The sequence below is a fragment of the Diceros bicornis genome, chromosome 17 (assembly GCF_020826845.1).
Source record: "Diceros bicornis minor isolate mBicDic1 chromosome 17, mDicBic1.mat.cur, whole genome shotgun sequence".
Taxonomy (NCBI): Eukaryota; Metazoa; Chordata; class Mammalia; order Perissodactyla; family Rhinocerotidae; genus Diceros; species Diceros bicornis.
In genome coordinates this window covers 33,298,795-33,316,122 of record NC_080756.1, presented here as the reverse complement: position 1 = coordinate 33,316,122, position 17,328 = coordinate 33,298,795, and the positions used below count along the sequence as shown (strand labels likewise).

Sequence of the window (17,328 nt, the reverse complement as noted above, 5' to 3'; positions counted from 1 at the left end):
CCCATCAGAATGGCTATTATTAAAAACACAAGAAATAAGTGTTGGAGAGGATGTGGAGAAAAGGGAACCATCAAACTGCTGGTGGGAATGCAAACTGGTACAGACTCCAGAAAACGGTATGGAGATTCCTCAGAAATTAAAAATAGAACTACCATATGATCCAGCTACTCCACTTCTGGGTATTTATCCAAAGAACACGAAAACACTAATTTGAAAAGGTATTTGCCCCTCTATGTTCATTGCAGCATTATTCACAATAGCCAAGACCTGGAAACAAGCTAAGCGCCTATCAACGGATGAATGGGTAAAGAAGCTGTGGTATATATATACACAACGGAATATTACTCAGCCTTAAAAAAGATGAAATCTTGCCATTTGCAACAACATGGATGGACCTTGAGGGCATTATGCTAAGCGAAATAACTCAGAGGGAGAAAGTCACATACTATATGATTTCACTCATTAGTGGAAGATAAAAACAAGAACAAACAAACACATAGATACAGAGAATAGATTGTTGGTTACCAGAGGGGAAGCGGGGAGGGAGGAGGGCAAAAGGGGTAATATGGCACATGTGTATGGTGATGGATGGTTAATTAGTCTTTGGGTGATGTAGTCTACACATAAATCAAAATATAATGATGTATACCTGAAATTTATATAATGTTATAAACCAATATTACCTCTTTTATTGAGGTAAAAAATTCCTGGCTGTGTCTCCACACTAAGGTAAAGTGGAAGGAATTCTAACTGACCCCTTTCCGGGCAGAGGAAATTGAGTGTATTTAAATTTGTTCAGTCCACACGAATTCAAGAAGTATTGTTCTAGACCCTTGAGAACTGCAGAACTCTCAGCACATAATGCCTCCCTTCCATCCAAACCTCCACACTAGGAGACGATCAAACCCTAGCACGGCTTCTAGCAGTATCAGGCCACATCCCTGGGATGACTGGACCCCCCCATTAAAATGCCTGCCTAAGAAAGTGCAATGCTGTTAGGAGAATTTACCGTTTGTTCTAGCCAATATCTGACAAAAGGCCCCTGACCTCCCTTTCTTAGAACGTTTACTACAAAGGACTTACAATTGGGACTACGTATCTCTTACAACTCAGAAGTGTCTTTCTTAAGGACCTGAGAGCCATTCCTTTCAAATGTAATCATCAGGAAGGACAGGGTCTGTCTCTCAGTCTCTGTGGGAGGATAGAATCTTAACTTCAACAACTGCCAGCCAGCAGACACAGCCAGCTTAACTGCACTTCTATGACCAACCCTTCGTAATGTTTTACTTCTCTAACTCTACTGAGCCCCAGCTTCCCCCCATCTCTCATCCCCCCTTTAAAATGTCCAATCACCTCTGAACAAATCAGAATGGCACTCAGCTCTTTCCCCTACTATGAGTAGTTACTGAATAAAATATTCTCACTGCTTTAACTAATGTCCAGCTGTATTTATCTCTGACACCCTACATGAGATTAAACCGAAGAATTAGATAAATTCCTTGTCCCAAGGAATACATTAAATAGGCAATAGGAATGTATTAAATTGGCCTATATATTAAATAGGCAGAATGAGATGAGCACCATAAGAGTACAGAATGTGAAGAGAAGGCCTTCCTCATTCGTCAGATTCTTTTGGAGGGATTCTTGGATTGGCAAAGAAGTTGGATCCAATAATTTCTAAATTGTCTTCCAATGTTAAGAGTCAATTCACCATGAATTCCTCTCAACAAGTAGCTACTGGTTTGGAACACCCTTCCCAGACCTTCCCAACTGATCTCCTTCCCTTCCCTCTTATTCCTCCAAGGCTGGCAGTGGAAATGATCACCAAGGATCAGGTAAGGCTCAGTGATGGGGATTATTCACTTCCCCAACAGAGACACGGGTTGAAGGAATGGGGATATTTCAAGTGTATTCCAACACTCTCCTCTCGGTTGTTATTTTTAGTAAAATGTTAGTGTACAAACAGTACAGTATATACTGAAAGCCTGATGAAGTCCAAGCTTTGTTATTTAACAAAAACAAAAACAAAAAAATCGCCTTATTCCCTTTAGGTTTGGGCCTAAGAAACTGTCTCCTGGAAATCCCAACTCCATAGAGAAATGATTGGATCACTTTGGGCTTCTTTTTTTCACAGAGCTTCTAAGCTGATGCTGTCTGCTTCTTAGCTCAGTAAAGATTCTCTGCGACTTGGCTTTAGAGAATGTTCAACCATCAAACTTAGCAGGAAAATCAGGCAGCTATGTCACTCAGTTACACTCTAGGTCTTTTTTTTTTGTGTGTGTGAGGAAGATTAGCCCTGAGCTAACATCCGTGCTAATCCTCCTCTTTTTGCTGAGGAAGACCGGCTCTGAGCTAACACCTATTGCCAATCCTCCTCCTTTTTTTCCCCAAAGCCCCAGTGGACAGTTGTATGTCATAGTTGCACATCCCTCTAGTTGCTGTATGTGGGACGCGGCCTCAGCATGGCCGGAGAAGTGGTGCTCGGTGCGCGCCCAGGATCCGAACCCGGGCTGCCAGTAGTGGAGCACACGCACTTAACCGCTAAGCCACGGGGCCGGCCCTACACTCTAGGTCTTAAAAATCACTTTAAAAAACAGTATCTCTCCTTCTTGATATAATAGTTTTAAGTAATGATTATAAATGGCTGCTAAACTTATTAGGTGAAAAGCTGATGAGGTGCTTTATAATGGCTGGATCAGGCTAGATCAGGTGCCTGGAACTTAGTGATCTATCACAGAAAGGGAAACTAACAGCCAGATGTCCTCCTGATAGACATACATACTACCACCTATGAACAAGTCATGTCCAAAAAGAAAATTAAACTTGAATCTGAGGAGCCCTTTATTTCCAGTTCACATCAAATACAGAAAACATCAGAACACATTAAATGACACCACAGGGATGCAATGTGCCAAATCAAGAATATTGCAAATTCCATATAAGAGACATATCAAACAAAGTGCAGATTTTGTTTAGACGTTGATTCAAACAAATTACTGGTAAAAATGACCACTTATGAGATTGGAAAAATTGAAACACTGATTGGATATATGATACTAGAGAATCATTATTAATTTTTAAAGTGTGATGATTGTATTGTAGTTACATTTTTTAAGGGTCCTCGTCTTTCAGAAACATACTAAAAGGGGTTAGCCCCATGGCGTAGTGGTTAAGTTTGGCACACTCCGCTTCAGTGACCCAGGTTCACAGGTTTGGATCCCAGGCATGGACCTACACCACTCATCAGCCATGCTGTGGTGGCGACCCACATACAAAATAGAGGAAACTGGCACAGATGTTAGCTCGGGGCTAATCTTCCTCAGCAAAAAAAAAAAAAAAAAGGAAAAGAAACACACACAAAATATACACATAAGAAATGAGATGATGTTTGGGATTTGCTTCAAAGTGATTGACTGGGGACTAGGGGGAAGAAGTGGGTGGGAGTATGAATGAAACAAGATTGGCCTTGAGTTGTGATTGTTGAAACTGGGTAATGGGTATGCAGAGGTTCTTTATGCCATTCTTCTCTACTTTTGTACATATTCTATAATAAAAACTTTTTATTAACTAGTGAAAAAGGCAACACAATTGCAACAGGAATACTTTCTTATTTTATGTCGAGCTGCAGCTTGACTGTGAAATAGCTGCAAATGCTGTGCAGACATTTATATTCTAATGTTAAGTTCACATTTTGACCTTGCCCTGCAGGTTAGCCTCAGTTTCTTATATTTTCTAGACTTGCCATACTATAATGACAAAAAGCAAATATAAAGAACAATATTTTTAAAACGTTACAATCTCAATGTAGTTATTTAAATATTTTTTAAATGTTCATTGTGACTTTTTACACAGATTATAACCCAAATAGGTTAAAAAGGTAAAGTAAACCACAGAACTAAAAGCAACTTCCCCTTCCTGTAACACTAGGAAGGTCAAGACTATTAACGTACCCCAAGGATCCCCTTTTATCATCTCCAGAAACTCAGAGACATCACCTACCTTCTAGTGCATATGAATTCAGATCAATGTTGCTAGAAACTCTTTAAATACTATTTGAAATACTGAAACAGCATTGGAAAATTTTTGCAAATTTAAGTATAAAGAAGCCACTTGGAATCACACCAAAAGAAAATTAGATTTTAGGAGGCTAGCTGAACTAGCTGTAATCAGCAACTAAAGTATTTCTTTCTAACTCACTGACTATGAATTACATTTCAAACTAATCATCTTGTTTATTTCTGCTAAAATTTCACAAATAAAATAATCTGTCAAATATCTCTGCCAGCTGGGTTCTTTTTTTTTTTAATTGAAGTAACATCGGTTTATAAACAACATTATATAAATTTCAGGTATACATGATTATATTTCAAATTCTGTATACACTACATTGCATTCACCACCGAAAGTCTAGTTTCCATCCATCATAGTACAAATGACATAAAACTAAAAAGCTTTTGCACAGCAAAGAAAATCATCAACAAAATGAAAAGACAACCTATCAGTTGAGAGAAGAGATTTGCAATGCATACATCTGATAAGGGGTTAATATCCAAAATATATAAAGAACCCATACAACTCAACAACTACAAAACAAACAACCCCATTAAAAAATGGACAAAGGATCTGAACAGACATTTTTCCAAAGATATACAGATGGCCAACAGCCACACAAAAAGATGTTCAACATCACTAATTATGATGAAAATGCAAATCAAAGCCACAATGAGATATCACCTCACACCTGTCAGAATGGCTATTATTAAAAAGACAAGAAATAACAAGTGTTGGAGAGGATGTGGAGAAAAGGGAACCCTTGTATACTGCTGGTGGGAACATAAATTTGTGCAGCGACTATGGAAAACAGTATGGAAATTCCTCAAAAATTAAAAACAGAACTACTGTATGATCCAGCTATTCCACTTCTGGGCATTTATCCAAAGAATATGAAAACACTAATTCAAAAAGATATATGCACCCCTATGTTCACTGCAGCATTATTTACAATAGCCAAGATGTGGAAACAACCTAAGTGCCCATCGACAGATGAACAGATAAAGAAGATGTGGTATATATATACAATGGAATACTACTCAGCCATAAACCTTGATGGTATTATGCCAAGTGAAATAAGTCAGACGGAGAAGGACAAACACTGTAGGATTTCACTCATAAGTAGAAGATAAAACAACAACAACATCAAACACATACATATAGAGAACAGATTGATGGTTATCAGAGGGGAAAGGAGTTGGGAAGAGGGCAAAAGGGTAAATGGGTTCTCTTTTTTTAAAGCAGGAGCAAAACCAAAATGAATTATTTACCAATTTTCTATCATGAATTCTGCTAACAGGAGGAAAGCCACTAGAATATCTTGCTAACAAAATGGAATATACGGGACAGACAGCCAGGAATTCAGCTTGACCAATTTAGTCATGTATTTTCATTGATAAGCTGGAAAAAAGTGAAAAGGTTTCACCTGGAAACACATAAAATGGGAAGGGAAGATGCAGCTGTGGGGGAAGCAGCAGGCAGCCATTGGCACCTAATGAAACTGTGTGGCTCTTTAAATCTAAATCTTCATTTTTATCAAGAAAAAAACTAGACTGTTTTAAGTGCAAAAATATTCATAGATTCTGTGCTTTGCCTTTCAAAAAAACCTTTTCTGCTAAGAAATAACATGAGCGTAACCTATTTCCTTGTCCTAGAAGGATGTCTATGATAGGTACATATGAAAAAAGCATGCACTGCAAGCAGAAATGTACAGCACTTGCTTGTTTTATATAAACATGTCACTGCTCAAAGGATCCTTCTTTCTCTTTCATCTATAAAATCCTCCACCATTTCTACGGGACATTGGGTCCTCTGTATACACATTGCGTCCTCTCGGGAAGGGCGTCGGCTAACACTGTCAATATTAGTCAACACCCACCCTCCATGTAAACCACATTTACCACCACCATGGAGAACCTCCTGCGGCCCCCTCCACCCCCTGCCCTGACTCTACCTCTAGCCACTGGATTTTAGTATCTGTCCTGTCCCGCCCGCAGGCTGTCCCCTATTTTCATCCTCACAATTCCTGAATTACCATTGATGCTTTAAAAGAGTCTCCACAGCCTAACTGTGCCCCAGCAATAATGACAGGCCTTTGGAGGCATAACCTGCTTAGTATCATCATTATCATCTTCTTCTCCTGCCTATCACCTTCTCCAGGACTAGCCATAGAAAGCCACTTCCTGCACTACCCTTCGCAGTAGACAGGCGCCTCTCACTGGAATTCTATAAATGTTGAATGATTACTCTGTATTTTTCTAGGCGCTGAAGGGTAAAAAGATCTAGCTCTCTACCCTCCAAAAGGGTATTTTCACAGCATTGGTGGTAAGAACGCATACACACATTACATGATTGTGTAACAGTGAAATATAAACATCAAATTTCAATGGAGTTCTAAGAAATAACAGACTAATGAAAAATGGAGGATTAAGGAATGAACTCGTAAAATCTACACAGAATTTAAATAGGTGGAAAGATGGGAGAGTCCAGGCACGGCCAAAAAATAAAAATGCCTTCAAATTATAAATGAACGTGACACTTTCTGAAAACAGTTAAGAATATGGGTCATATTAGGGTACAGAATTTAAAATGTGTAATATAAAAAAATAATAAAATGACTCCTGCTATAATGTCTAAAATAAAAAATATCACATCAAGTATTGGTGAGGATGTGGAGAAACCGGAACTTTGAAGCACTACTGTAAATTGATTAAACCACTTTGGAAAACTGTAGGCAGTTTCATGAAAGCAGAATAAATCCAACTTCATGACCTAGCAATTCTACTCCTGTTTATACCCAACAGCATTGCACACATACGTTTACCAAAAGACATTATACGATTGTTCATAGCAGCACTATTCTTAACAGCCCCAAACTGGAAACAACCCAGATGTCCATCTATAATAAAATGGATACATATATTGTAGTATATCCATTCAATGGAAATCTTTTCAGCAAGAAGAATGAACGCAACAACATGGATGAATGTCATAATAGTAATGTGGATCAAAAACAGAAGACACAAAAGAAAAGGAAATCAAGGAAAACCATCTATAGACAAGGACGGGGTGACTGGAAGCAGGATCTGACCCCCAGGATGCCAGGCTGGGCAGACAGTCTCAAGGCAATCCCAGTGGAATGGCTGGTATAGAAGATGGTCCACCAACCCTCATCCCCTTGCTCCTCTACAGCAACAGAGGAGGAGGTGCCAGACAAGTGCTGTGGCCCTGCCTTGGGGCATTCCAGGGCCAAGGTTCATCACTAGCACTGAACACTTGATGCTTCAACACCTGGGAATAGAGATGTTAAGACCATTTCCAAACACTTGCGAAAAAGGAAAAGAGATCCAAATGACTCTCTGGCCAGCTTCTCATTGCATTTTGTTTTTCAAGTTCTTCTGAATTATAACAACCAATGGTCTAATCAAACCAGCTCAATTAAAGGTAGAGTTATTCAAAAAATTCTGGTAAGAATCTCATGATAGGAAATTAAAAGTGAAACCAGGCTGCTTAGGAACCAAACCAAGCAGCTACAAGAAAGGAAGGCAACACCCTCTCTTTGAGCCGAGGGTCGTCTTCACAGCAGCCCTGCTTCTCTTAGTGTTTGCTCCACCTCCTCTCTGCTCACGGGCTTCTCATTCATGCTTCTCATCACTGAGGCTGGAATGTGGGTCATCAGGGCAGCCCAGCCTCTCCTTTTCCCTTGTATTCACACACCTGTCACTTCTGACTTCACGGCCAATTGCCTCACTCTCGGGTTTCAAATTCCTGAGAGCAGCACCTCACTGGCTCGCCTCATCTTCTGGAATCAACTCTCACAGGTTGCTGAACTCCAACTCCTCCTGATCCTTCAGGTCCCAAGGTAGATGTCACTTCCTCTGATAAGCCTTCCCTGTCCCAGCCCCCTCCCTAGGCCAGGCTGGTGTCCCTCTCATGCACTCCCACAGCCTCAGGGTTACACACTGCCCTGTACTGCCAGTCTTCCCACCAAAACAGAAGCTCCTGGGGGACAGGGCTGTATCTTGTGCTTAGTTATCTCCCCAGCACCCAGCTCTTTAAATAGATGGATTTTGTGGGCTTTAAGAAATTAGCCTGATATTAAAATAATGCCTAAAAATCTGGAAATATTTGAATTTTATACTTTTACTTTGGCCTGAGGCAACCATATATTTTTCTACAGTCCAATAAAAGATATCAGCTAGGGTTCCAATTGTCCAGGCACGCAGCTGAAGGGCGCAGATGGAAGAGCCTGCTTTTGTGTAGTCCCACCCTCTTCCAGCACCTAGCGCCATGCTAGCTTGTGGGATATCATCCAATAGTGAGGAATGTACGAGTAAAGATAATCCCCCTCGCATGTCGTTAAAGCATCATTATAAAGCTATGCCTGGCTTACTTTTTCTTATTTTGCATTAAACTGCAATGAATATAGTTTAAATGAGAACTCCTGTTACCATGGCTAAACTATAAAATGACTCTAAAATGTCATTAAGTCTCTCTGACCTTTTTAATGTGCCATTAATACAGTTAGCTTATTAACACAGTCAGCTTCATCAGAGTAGAAAAAATGAATTTCAACATCTGAAACTGTCAGCAACAACTTCGTACCAGTATATCTACAAGAAAGCAAAGAACGCCTTCTGCAAAATGAAGACTTGGTTCATTTCCTACCTAAGGTGTGTTTCTCTCTACAAAGCATTTAACAACATCTTTATTTCAAAGCAACATACTTTCTCTCATTGAGTACAAGTTTAGCTTCCATTGACAAATATGTACTGACTGCTTACAATGCATCAGACACAGGTTTCCAGGTTTCTACACAAGAATCCTGTTTGCCTACCAATGAACTACATCCAATATCATTAAAAATCCCTTAAACATGTACAACATTTTCTAGTTTATTTGATCCCAACAAAATCTCTAAGAAGTGGGTATTACCCTCATTCTTGCATAAGGAAAGCAGGCTTAAAGAGGCTGTGACTTGTTCAAGGGCCCACAGCAAACCCATAGCAGAGCCTGCACACAAGATGGTTTCCTGGATCCACATACAGTTCTCTACTGAATCATATAGTCTTCCATTAGCATTTCTTTATTAATGTAGAAAACTAAAGGAAATATGGTGGATTCAATATTGATATTTCACGGAGAAGCACCTGCCTGAGACCCTGACTCAATTCTTGGACAATGCAGCCAGATGAACTTGAGCTTTTATACAGTTAAAGCAGAGCTGACATAAACTTAAAACCAACGTGTAATCTCCTCCACAGCACAGTAGACAGATGATTACACGGATGAACATGTTTGTTAGAGCACCACACAGCAAGAAATCGAATCCTTAAATAAAAGCTTGAGCTTGGCATTTATTCATCATGAAAAGCGATTTTTGCCTTTACGTTCCAATGTTAGCAAAAAATAAAAGAATTGCTTCTTTAATTTTTATGAGCTTTTCAGGGATTTAAGATTGTAATGGAAACACCATAAGTAGAGTTAAAGGATTATATAGTTTTCTTCAAGAAGTAAAGTATCAATAAGTGATCCAAACCAGCATTTACAATAACAGACCCCTAGTCCAGAAGTAAAATCGGCTACCTCCACCAGCTTCCTCCTCTGACGCTCTCCTTTTTCCTCTTCCTTGTATTTCTCCCCTTCATTTCCAGGGTCCAAAACAGATTAGGTAAATTACGTTACACAGTATCATTTCAACTGAGAAAACTACACTTGGTGACTTCGATCATCTCTTTCATCCCCAAGAACCTACTTTTCTATGAACATAATAAAATACACAATGGGGGAACAGCCCCTGTGTAGAGAGCTCACCAGCCATAGGGGACACAGTTTATACCCGAGGGTTTCAAAAGGGTGACACCTCCCCCACCCCCCATGCCCCTGAAACAGTTAGGCTGCTGGTCAATAAAGATTCTCTCACCCAACTTTGTGACCTATTCAATCAGAATTTCTGCTACATGAACCAGGAAATCTTCGATTTTAACATGCCTCCCTGGGTGATTCTGATATTTACTCTAGTTTGGTAATGACTGCTTTAAAAATCAGCATAACTTCAGTTTCATTTCAAAAAACACGTGTATGGAGGACCCTGTAACACAAGACCCTCCTAGTTGCTAAAGTCAGAACAGAGCAGCTCATTTTGCATAGCTCTCTTTAAACACACGATGTATTTTTTCTTAAATCATTTAAATTTTAATTCAATTTGTTCAGAATTTATTATGAGATAGCACCCATGTTAGGAGAGCTATAAATATTAGGACGACATAGCGCCCTAAGGCTGTAACAATCAAAACCTAAGGTTTTGCGCCTGTCTGAAACTGAAAATGGAAAGACAGAAAAAGAAGCTTCTTTACAAGGAAGAGGAGTTCTATCTTGATCTTATTATTTCCTATCTTGATATGTTCCTACAAAGTAATATAAGCCTTTACCTGTATTTCTGAACAGGAGGAACAGATCGACCCATTTAAGCAAATGTATTCTACCTGCTTATCCAGGACCACATCTCAAGAAAAAACACGATGCTGATAGGCGGCTTTTATATTCTTTTGCTGAAAATGCTATTTTACCTATCTCCTGGATTTGGAAGACAACCATTTTCAATATTATAAAGGCAATACTTCTTCCGTCAAGTATATACTGCTTTACATCCTGCCCCCTTCAAATCTGGTAAGACGGAAAACCAATTTCTAGGCAGCAGGGAGGGGCTTAATAGTGGAAACATTATGTTATCTCGTCTGCGGGCTCCAGCTCTATGCAGAAGCCATCCTCAATTTAGGCTTTTGTTTTTATTTTTAATCCAAGATTTATAAGATTGAATGTCGAAGTATCTCATTTCTAAAGAGACTGATATAAACAGATGAGTAAATCCTGGGCGAAATGCCAATCCTCTGACAGGACAAGTTGCACATAAACCTATTTCATCACTTCTTAAATGTAAGTCCACTGAAACCACGGAAACAGAATCTTCAGACGCTGGACCCCAGAAGGGATACTTCAACGTGATTCCCAGGTGTTTTTGAGATACATGTAGGTTTGGTAACCTGGCTGGAATAAAATCATAAAGCCCCAGATGGCTGCAGTAAGGGCATAATTTGGGTGGTAATTTATAAGAAGTGTCACAAGCACCCATGGTCTTAGCCCTAAAGGACATTTTTTTCAGATAGAACTTAGATTCAAGTTAGTCCTCACACCAAAAGGTGGAGTGCTATACAAACCCTCCCACCACTCAGAATGAGCTGAGCAAAAGGCGAACTGGTAGATTAGAAGAAACCACCCAAACTAGAGGCAGAGAAAGGTTTCAGACTGTGCTGTGTCTGCTCCATCCACCATTTACTCTTCATCAACCCACGCATCCTCCCTCCTTCTGTCATAGAGTCAAGCCAAGAACCCCAGTGCTTATTCTAAGCCAGTGCTGTTCAATAGAAATATAATAAGAGCAAGCATAACTTCAAATTTAAAAAGAATAAAATGAAACATGATAAATTAATTTTAACAATATATTTTGTTTCAATGAATATTCTCAAAATATCTTTACAACATATAATTAATATAAAAACTTATAGTATTAATGGGATTTTTACATTCTTTTTTCTTACAGACTTTCATCTTCAAAATCCTGTATATACTGTATTTATACTTAATAGCACATCTCAATTCAGACCAGCCACATTTGACGTGCTCAGTAGCCTCACGTGGCTCGTGGTTCCCACAGTGGACAGCACAGATCTAGACAATCACTCTGGCCCTCCGCCCCATCCTCCACCTCGCCCCATACTAACTTGTCCTTGGTTTTATCTTTTTAGCTTGAGATTCCTCGGTCAAACTCAAGCCTTAATCCTTGGCTCTAGCCCCTTGCCACTCTCAAATCCAACCTCTAATTTCCCAAATTGCTATCCTGGCATTTTTTGGTCCCTTTGTTTTAGTAGCTGGTTTTTGTCTCTACTCACTCCCTTTTACCTCTGCTGAAAACTTCTGTTCTGGCTCTTGTTTTTACAGAAATTCCATGTGGGATGGGAGGAACAGAGGGATTTGGACATATGAGGGCAAAATTTAATAAAACCTAAATTTAGAGAAATTACAAAGATGATAATAGAGAATTCTTTGTGATTTATAGAAACAGCAGCTACAGCCACAACTATCCAGATGTTCAAGGTGCAAGAACCGTGAAAGACACAGGTGGTAAGTAGGAGAGCCAAGCTGACAAAACAGGAGGTGGGGGATAGACGGGTCCAGACAGAGAGAGTTCCCTTAGTCACCTCTGGCTAAGGGCTTCACCACCTTGCTAGAGAAGGAATTGGAAATTAATGCCAGAACCACACTGTACTGTATCTGTAATTTGTTGTAGATGTAATTATCCAAGTTAACCAGATATTCCACAGCATAAAGTCTATAATTCTCAAGGAAACATTTTGTTACCTTTATGAAGTTATGAGTAGACAAAACCTTTCAGATATTTCTGAAGACAGAACATTGGACAAGGCATTGGGTTGGGGGGATGTTGCAAGTGGTCATTATAATCACATTTCCGGTTTTCAGAGGGGAATATCAGGTGTGTGACAACCCCCTCAGAGGGGCACTTCAACAAGGCTCACTCCTTTCCACGGGTGCTCACGTAACCAGGATCACCATTTATTTATTTGACAATATTCTCAGGATTTATTTTGTGCCAGGCTCTGAGCCAAAGTCTAATAAGACCATGAGATAAAGTTAAGGGTCACCAGGACAGCTGGTACCCACACAGCTATGAGCAAAATTATTCAATACCCAAGTCTGCTTTTAGAATACTTTCCTACCCAACTTTCTGCTAACTACTTCTGTGAACTGGTCACCTCTCTTCCTGAGGGGAAGACACCCAACCCTCAAGTCATCTCAGCCACCTATCAGTCAAAACACCCATCCCTTCAGTGACCAGGTCTTGGCGACATGTTAAGGAAAGAGCAATCTTGAAGCACTTTACACTCTGGTGGAAATAACTAAGTGTATAGGCTGTAAGCGGGGAGCAGTCACTATAAGTTTTATATCAGGGAAACCTTTCAAAAAGAGCTAGTACGTATCTGAGCCTTCATGAATGGGTAGGGCTTAGACTGGAAAATAGACGTTGTAGGTAAACAGAATGGATGGGGATCTGCGAGGGCCCCAAGATTCTGAGGTGTTCTGTTTAGTGGTTCATGAAACATGCTTGAGAATCTTTACTGATATATGAATATGGGGTAGGGGGAGAGCATGTTATTAAAAAAGCTAGACATGGAATTTCTCTCAAGGAGAAAACTATCTTTTAGTTTTTTGTTGCTATTATTCTTTCTTTTTTTTTTTTTTTAAAGAAAACACCATCATAGGCTGTGTCATACACAAAGTTATATATTCATCAAGTCTGTTTAATTCTCCTCCTCCCAGGTACACAGGAGACTCCATTTCTCAGCCCCCTTGTAGTCGGCTGGGGCATGTGATTACTTCCAGCCAACAGGTCTGGGCAGAGGTGCTGTGGATCTCTTGAAGCTGAAACAACATTTGTAAGGTGTGTGGTTAAATGAACACTTGATGATATAAAGGAATCTTTAGCAGTTTTTTTAGGGTATCATGAAGATATGGAGATTATATTTTTTAAAAGACATCCTTATTGCCATGGTCTCATTGTTTGTGCCCCCCCACCCCACCCAAATTCATACATTGAAACCTAACCCCTAATGTGAAGGTATAACGAGGCGGGGCCTTTGGGAGGTGATTAGGTCATGAGGGTGGAGTTCTCTTGAATGGACTTATCAAAAAGACCCCACAGAGTTCCCTTACCCCTTCTGCCATAAGGACACAGCGAGAAGGTGCTGGCTATGAACCAGGAAGAGGGCCCTCACCACAACATGACCATGCCAGCACCCTGATTGGGACTTCCAGTCTCCAGAACTGTGAAAAATAAACTTCTGTTGTTTATAAGCCACCCAGTCTGTGGTATTTTCTTAGAGCAGACTGAACAAAGTAAGACATTTATCTTTTAGAGATATTACATAATGAAATGATGATAATTGAATTGACATTATATCTGGGACTGATCTCAAAATAGTTTAGTGGTGGTGGGGGAAAATGGAGAAGGGTTGGAAGTGGGTGGGGGTATGGATGAAACAAGATTGAACACAGTTGATAAATGTTGAAATTGGGTGATGGGAACAAATACGGGAGTTCATTATACTATTCTCTCCCCTTCTGTACTATGTATTTGAAAGTTTCAGCGTAAGAAGTATGGGCCCCTCCAGCTTTCTCTTCCTCTGCTACACTGACTTAGCCATTCCCAGACGGCAGGACTATAAAATGCAAGCAGCTTAGAACTCAAGGTCACCACCAGGAAGACAGCTTCCCTAGAGAGTGGCAGGATCCACAGCCACCTTCCTGTGAACAAAAATTAAACCTTCTCGGGTTAAGCCATTTCTATTTCAGAGCTTGCTATTACATCAGTATACATGGTTTTAGAGATGATTTTAGTCTGAGATGGCCTGATAATCTAGGGTTGTATAAGAAATTATCAGAAATTTGAAGAGAGGAAGGACAGAGATGGAATAGTGGGCAAGAGGTAGGGCTAAGCAAATAACTGAGACCAGAGGCCTGCTGAAAAAAGTCAGCCAGTGAGGCATCCCCAGGGGAAGGGGAGCTGAAGGATTTTGTAGTATGGTGATGTCTAACGTAAATGATTTGTGGCATGGTTCTGCAATTAGTTCTCCTCCTTTGTCCAAAGATTTTGGTAAAATCTCTTATACATAAATGCCTTATATGGGAGGTATTTTAGGAGGTATTAACATGAAAGATCTATGCTCTGTATCTTGGTTGGCATAAGAAAAGGAAATGAGAACGACCCTGTATGGTAAAACAGGGGTGAAATGGAGACTTTAGCAGGAAAATGAAATGGGAGATGCTCATGACAATATGAGGTTCTAGGGAAGCATAAAAATCCTGGGGAGGGCTATGGACACCCCAGCATGTGGGAAAAGATTTGAACCAATTTTCTTTAAATCTTAAAGAAGAAGACTCAACATGATATTGGGGTTCCATAATCACATGCATCTTTAAACATGTTATTGCCTTCCGAGGGTCATTTTCATGACAAAGCAGAATTATTCCAAGATGGCTTACGATGAGTAACATATTCTCCATACTAGAGTATACAAAGGCATGTCCACTTGAAAATGTCTTAATGACAGAAAGCAAAGCAAGGACAGATCCAGAGGTAGTAGTTTGAGGTGGTCTTTAGAGGCAGAAAGGTAAATGTAGCTGTCATGTCCATAGATGCAGCAGACATAATGAGAGTAGATCTAATCATCCATTCATCCATCATACAATAAACAATTATTATACCTCTGCCCTGGGCTCGGCAGTATACAACCTGCTGGAGATACAAAGGAATATAACATATGGTCTCTGCTCTTGAAAAACCTACATCTAAATGGGAAAGAAAAAGTAGCAAATAGTCCATAACAATAAAAGGTAATAAGACAGAACCAAAATATACGGTCAAGATTGGAAGTAAGAAGGTTCTGGCAAGATCTTCTAGAAGCAGCAATGGCTAAAGAATCAAGGAAAGCATTATATGACTGGAAAGCAGCATGTGAAAAGGCTCTCAGGTAAAAAGGCAGTGGTGCATTTAGGGGACCAAAGCGGGTTAGGGTGGTTAATGTCTAAGGTTAGGGGGGAAGGCAGGGAGGTGTCAAGAGACGAGCCTGAAGAGAACAGCTATGGCCAAATCGCTTACTCTTTATCCTAAAGGGTACAAGAAACCACCAACCTTTTAAATACTTGGCCAATGAGAAATATCATTTGGAAACAGTGTGGAGGGTGGATGTGAGGAGAGCCTACTGTCAGGAGGGAGACAAGTTAGGAGGCTATTTCAGGGATGCAGGTGAGAGACATGAGAGCCTTAAGGAAGATGGTAGCAGAGCTGATGGAGATAAGCAAACAAATTCTAGACACAATAGGATCAAAGGTACAGGACTGGGTGACTGCTTAGAGGGGAGGAATGAAAGAAAGGTAGTAGTCAGTCATGATTACTAGGTTATTTGGCTGGGACAATTGGGCCTGGGGGAACATGCTGGTCAAGAGAAAGTTCTGGATGAAATGTGTATCAGACCCCTCCGACAAAGTTACATACTTCACCTTAGAAGTGAAATCCGGAACCTGGCAAATGACTGGCCCAAGGTCCTAATTTTGCCATAGGTTCCACCAAAGAATTTTTTTTGGCCAACAACAGGTGATAAAAATGCAACCTAACACCCAGGTAAGATAGTAGAGGTAGGAGGGCAGTGAGTCAGAGACCAAAGACCTTTGTCCTGACACCAAGGACTTTGGGGCAGGCACCTGTTTCCTACAACAGAAGATCTGAGTGAAGTAATTGGTTGGTGAGTTGAGAACAGTGTGTTCTTCTCGTCAGTCTCTTCTGACTGTGCATCTTGGCTTTTGGAGACTGGTAAGCTCAGGGAACAGGCTGCATTTAACTATAAAGATAAGAATGAACGCTCAAGCTCAGGAGACAAGAAAGCTTGGAGGGGAACCAATCCAAAGCTAAAGGAAATAAAGTCATTAAGCAAGAAGAGGATCTGGCAAAGTTGGTTTTCTCCTAAAGGCAGAAAGTAGCTATTTAAGGAGCTATAGAACCTGAAACAATTTATCAATGAACCAAAAATATCTAGACAAGGAGCCCTGGAGATTTTGAAAGGCAGAGATACCTAAAAAGGACAACTCGATTGCAACACTAACAAAAAGCTGGGTTAGAGATGTTAAGCTTAAATAAAGGATTAACGAAACAATATTTTGAAAAATGTAAGACATAACAATTTATAAGGCTCTAGACTACCTCAAAAGGATAGGCTGACACTAGAGGCTGGATACTACATGATTTCTGAAGGTATATTCAAGATTTTTTTAATACAAATATATGTTGTAAGTAATGAAAACAATTGTGACATAATATTATACAACTAGGTTAATCAAATTGGAAAGTACCCTTTTTGAATGGGAAACAGTCTTAAAAAGGAAGAAAAGACTAGGAACAATAAAGAGGAACATATAAGGCAAAGAAAGTAGAAATTTATCAATTAAAACATATAAGGTAAATGAGTGAAATAAAGCAAAGACACTGTCTGGCATAAAAACCAAATCTAACAATCTCTTGTCCCTAAGAGATACAAGGAAGCCAAAACATAAATGTGTCATAAGTCGAGGTTTAATTTAACATTCATCATGTCTTTGCACACACAAAAAAGTGAAGGTTACTATTATGAAAATAACATTAGACGTTAA

General features: G+C 39.8%; 1 protein-coding gene across 1 annotated transcript in view; it reads right to left on the bottom strand.

Moving 5' to 3' along the window:
- The window catches only part of TMTC1 (transmembrane O-mannosyltransferase targeting cadherins 1), a 245,692-nt gene that overhangs the window by 109,032 nt on the left and 119,332 nt on the right, over positions 1 to 17,328 (bottom strand). The window lies entirely within an intron of this gene.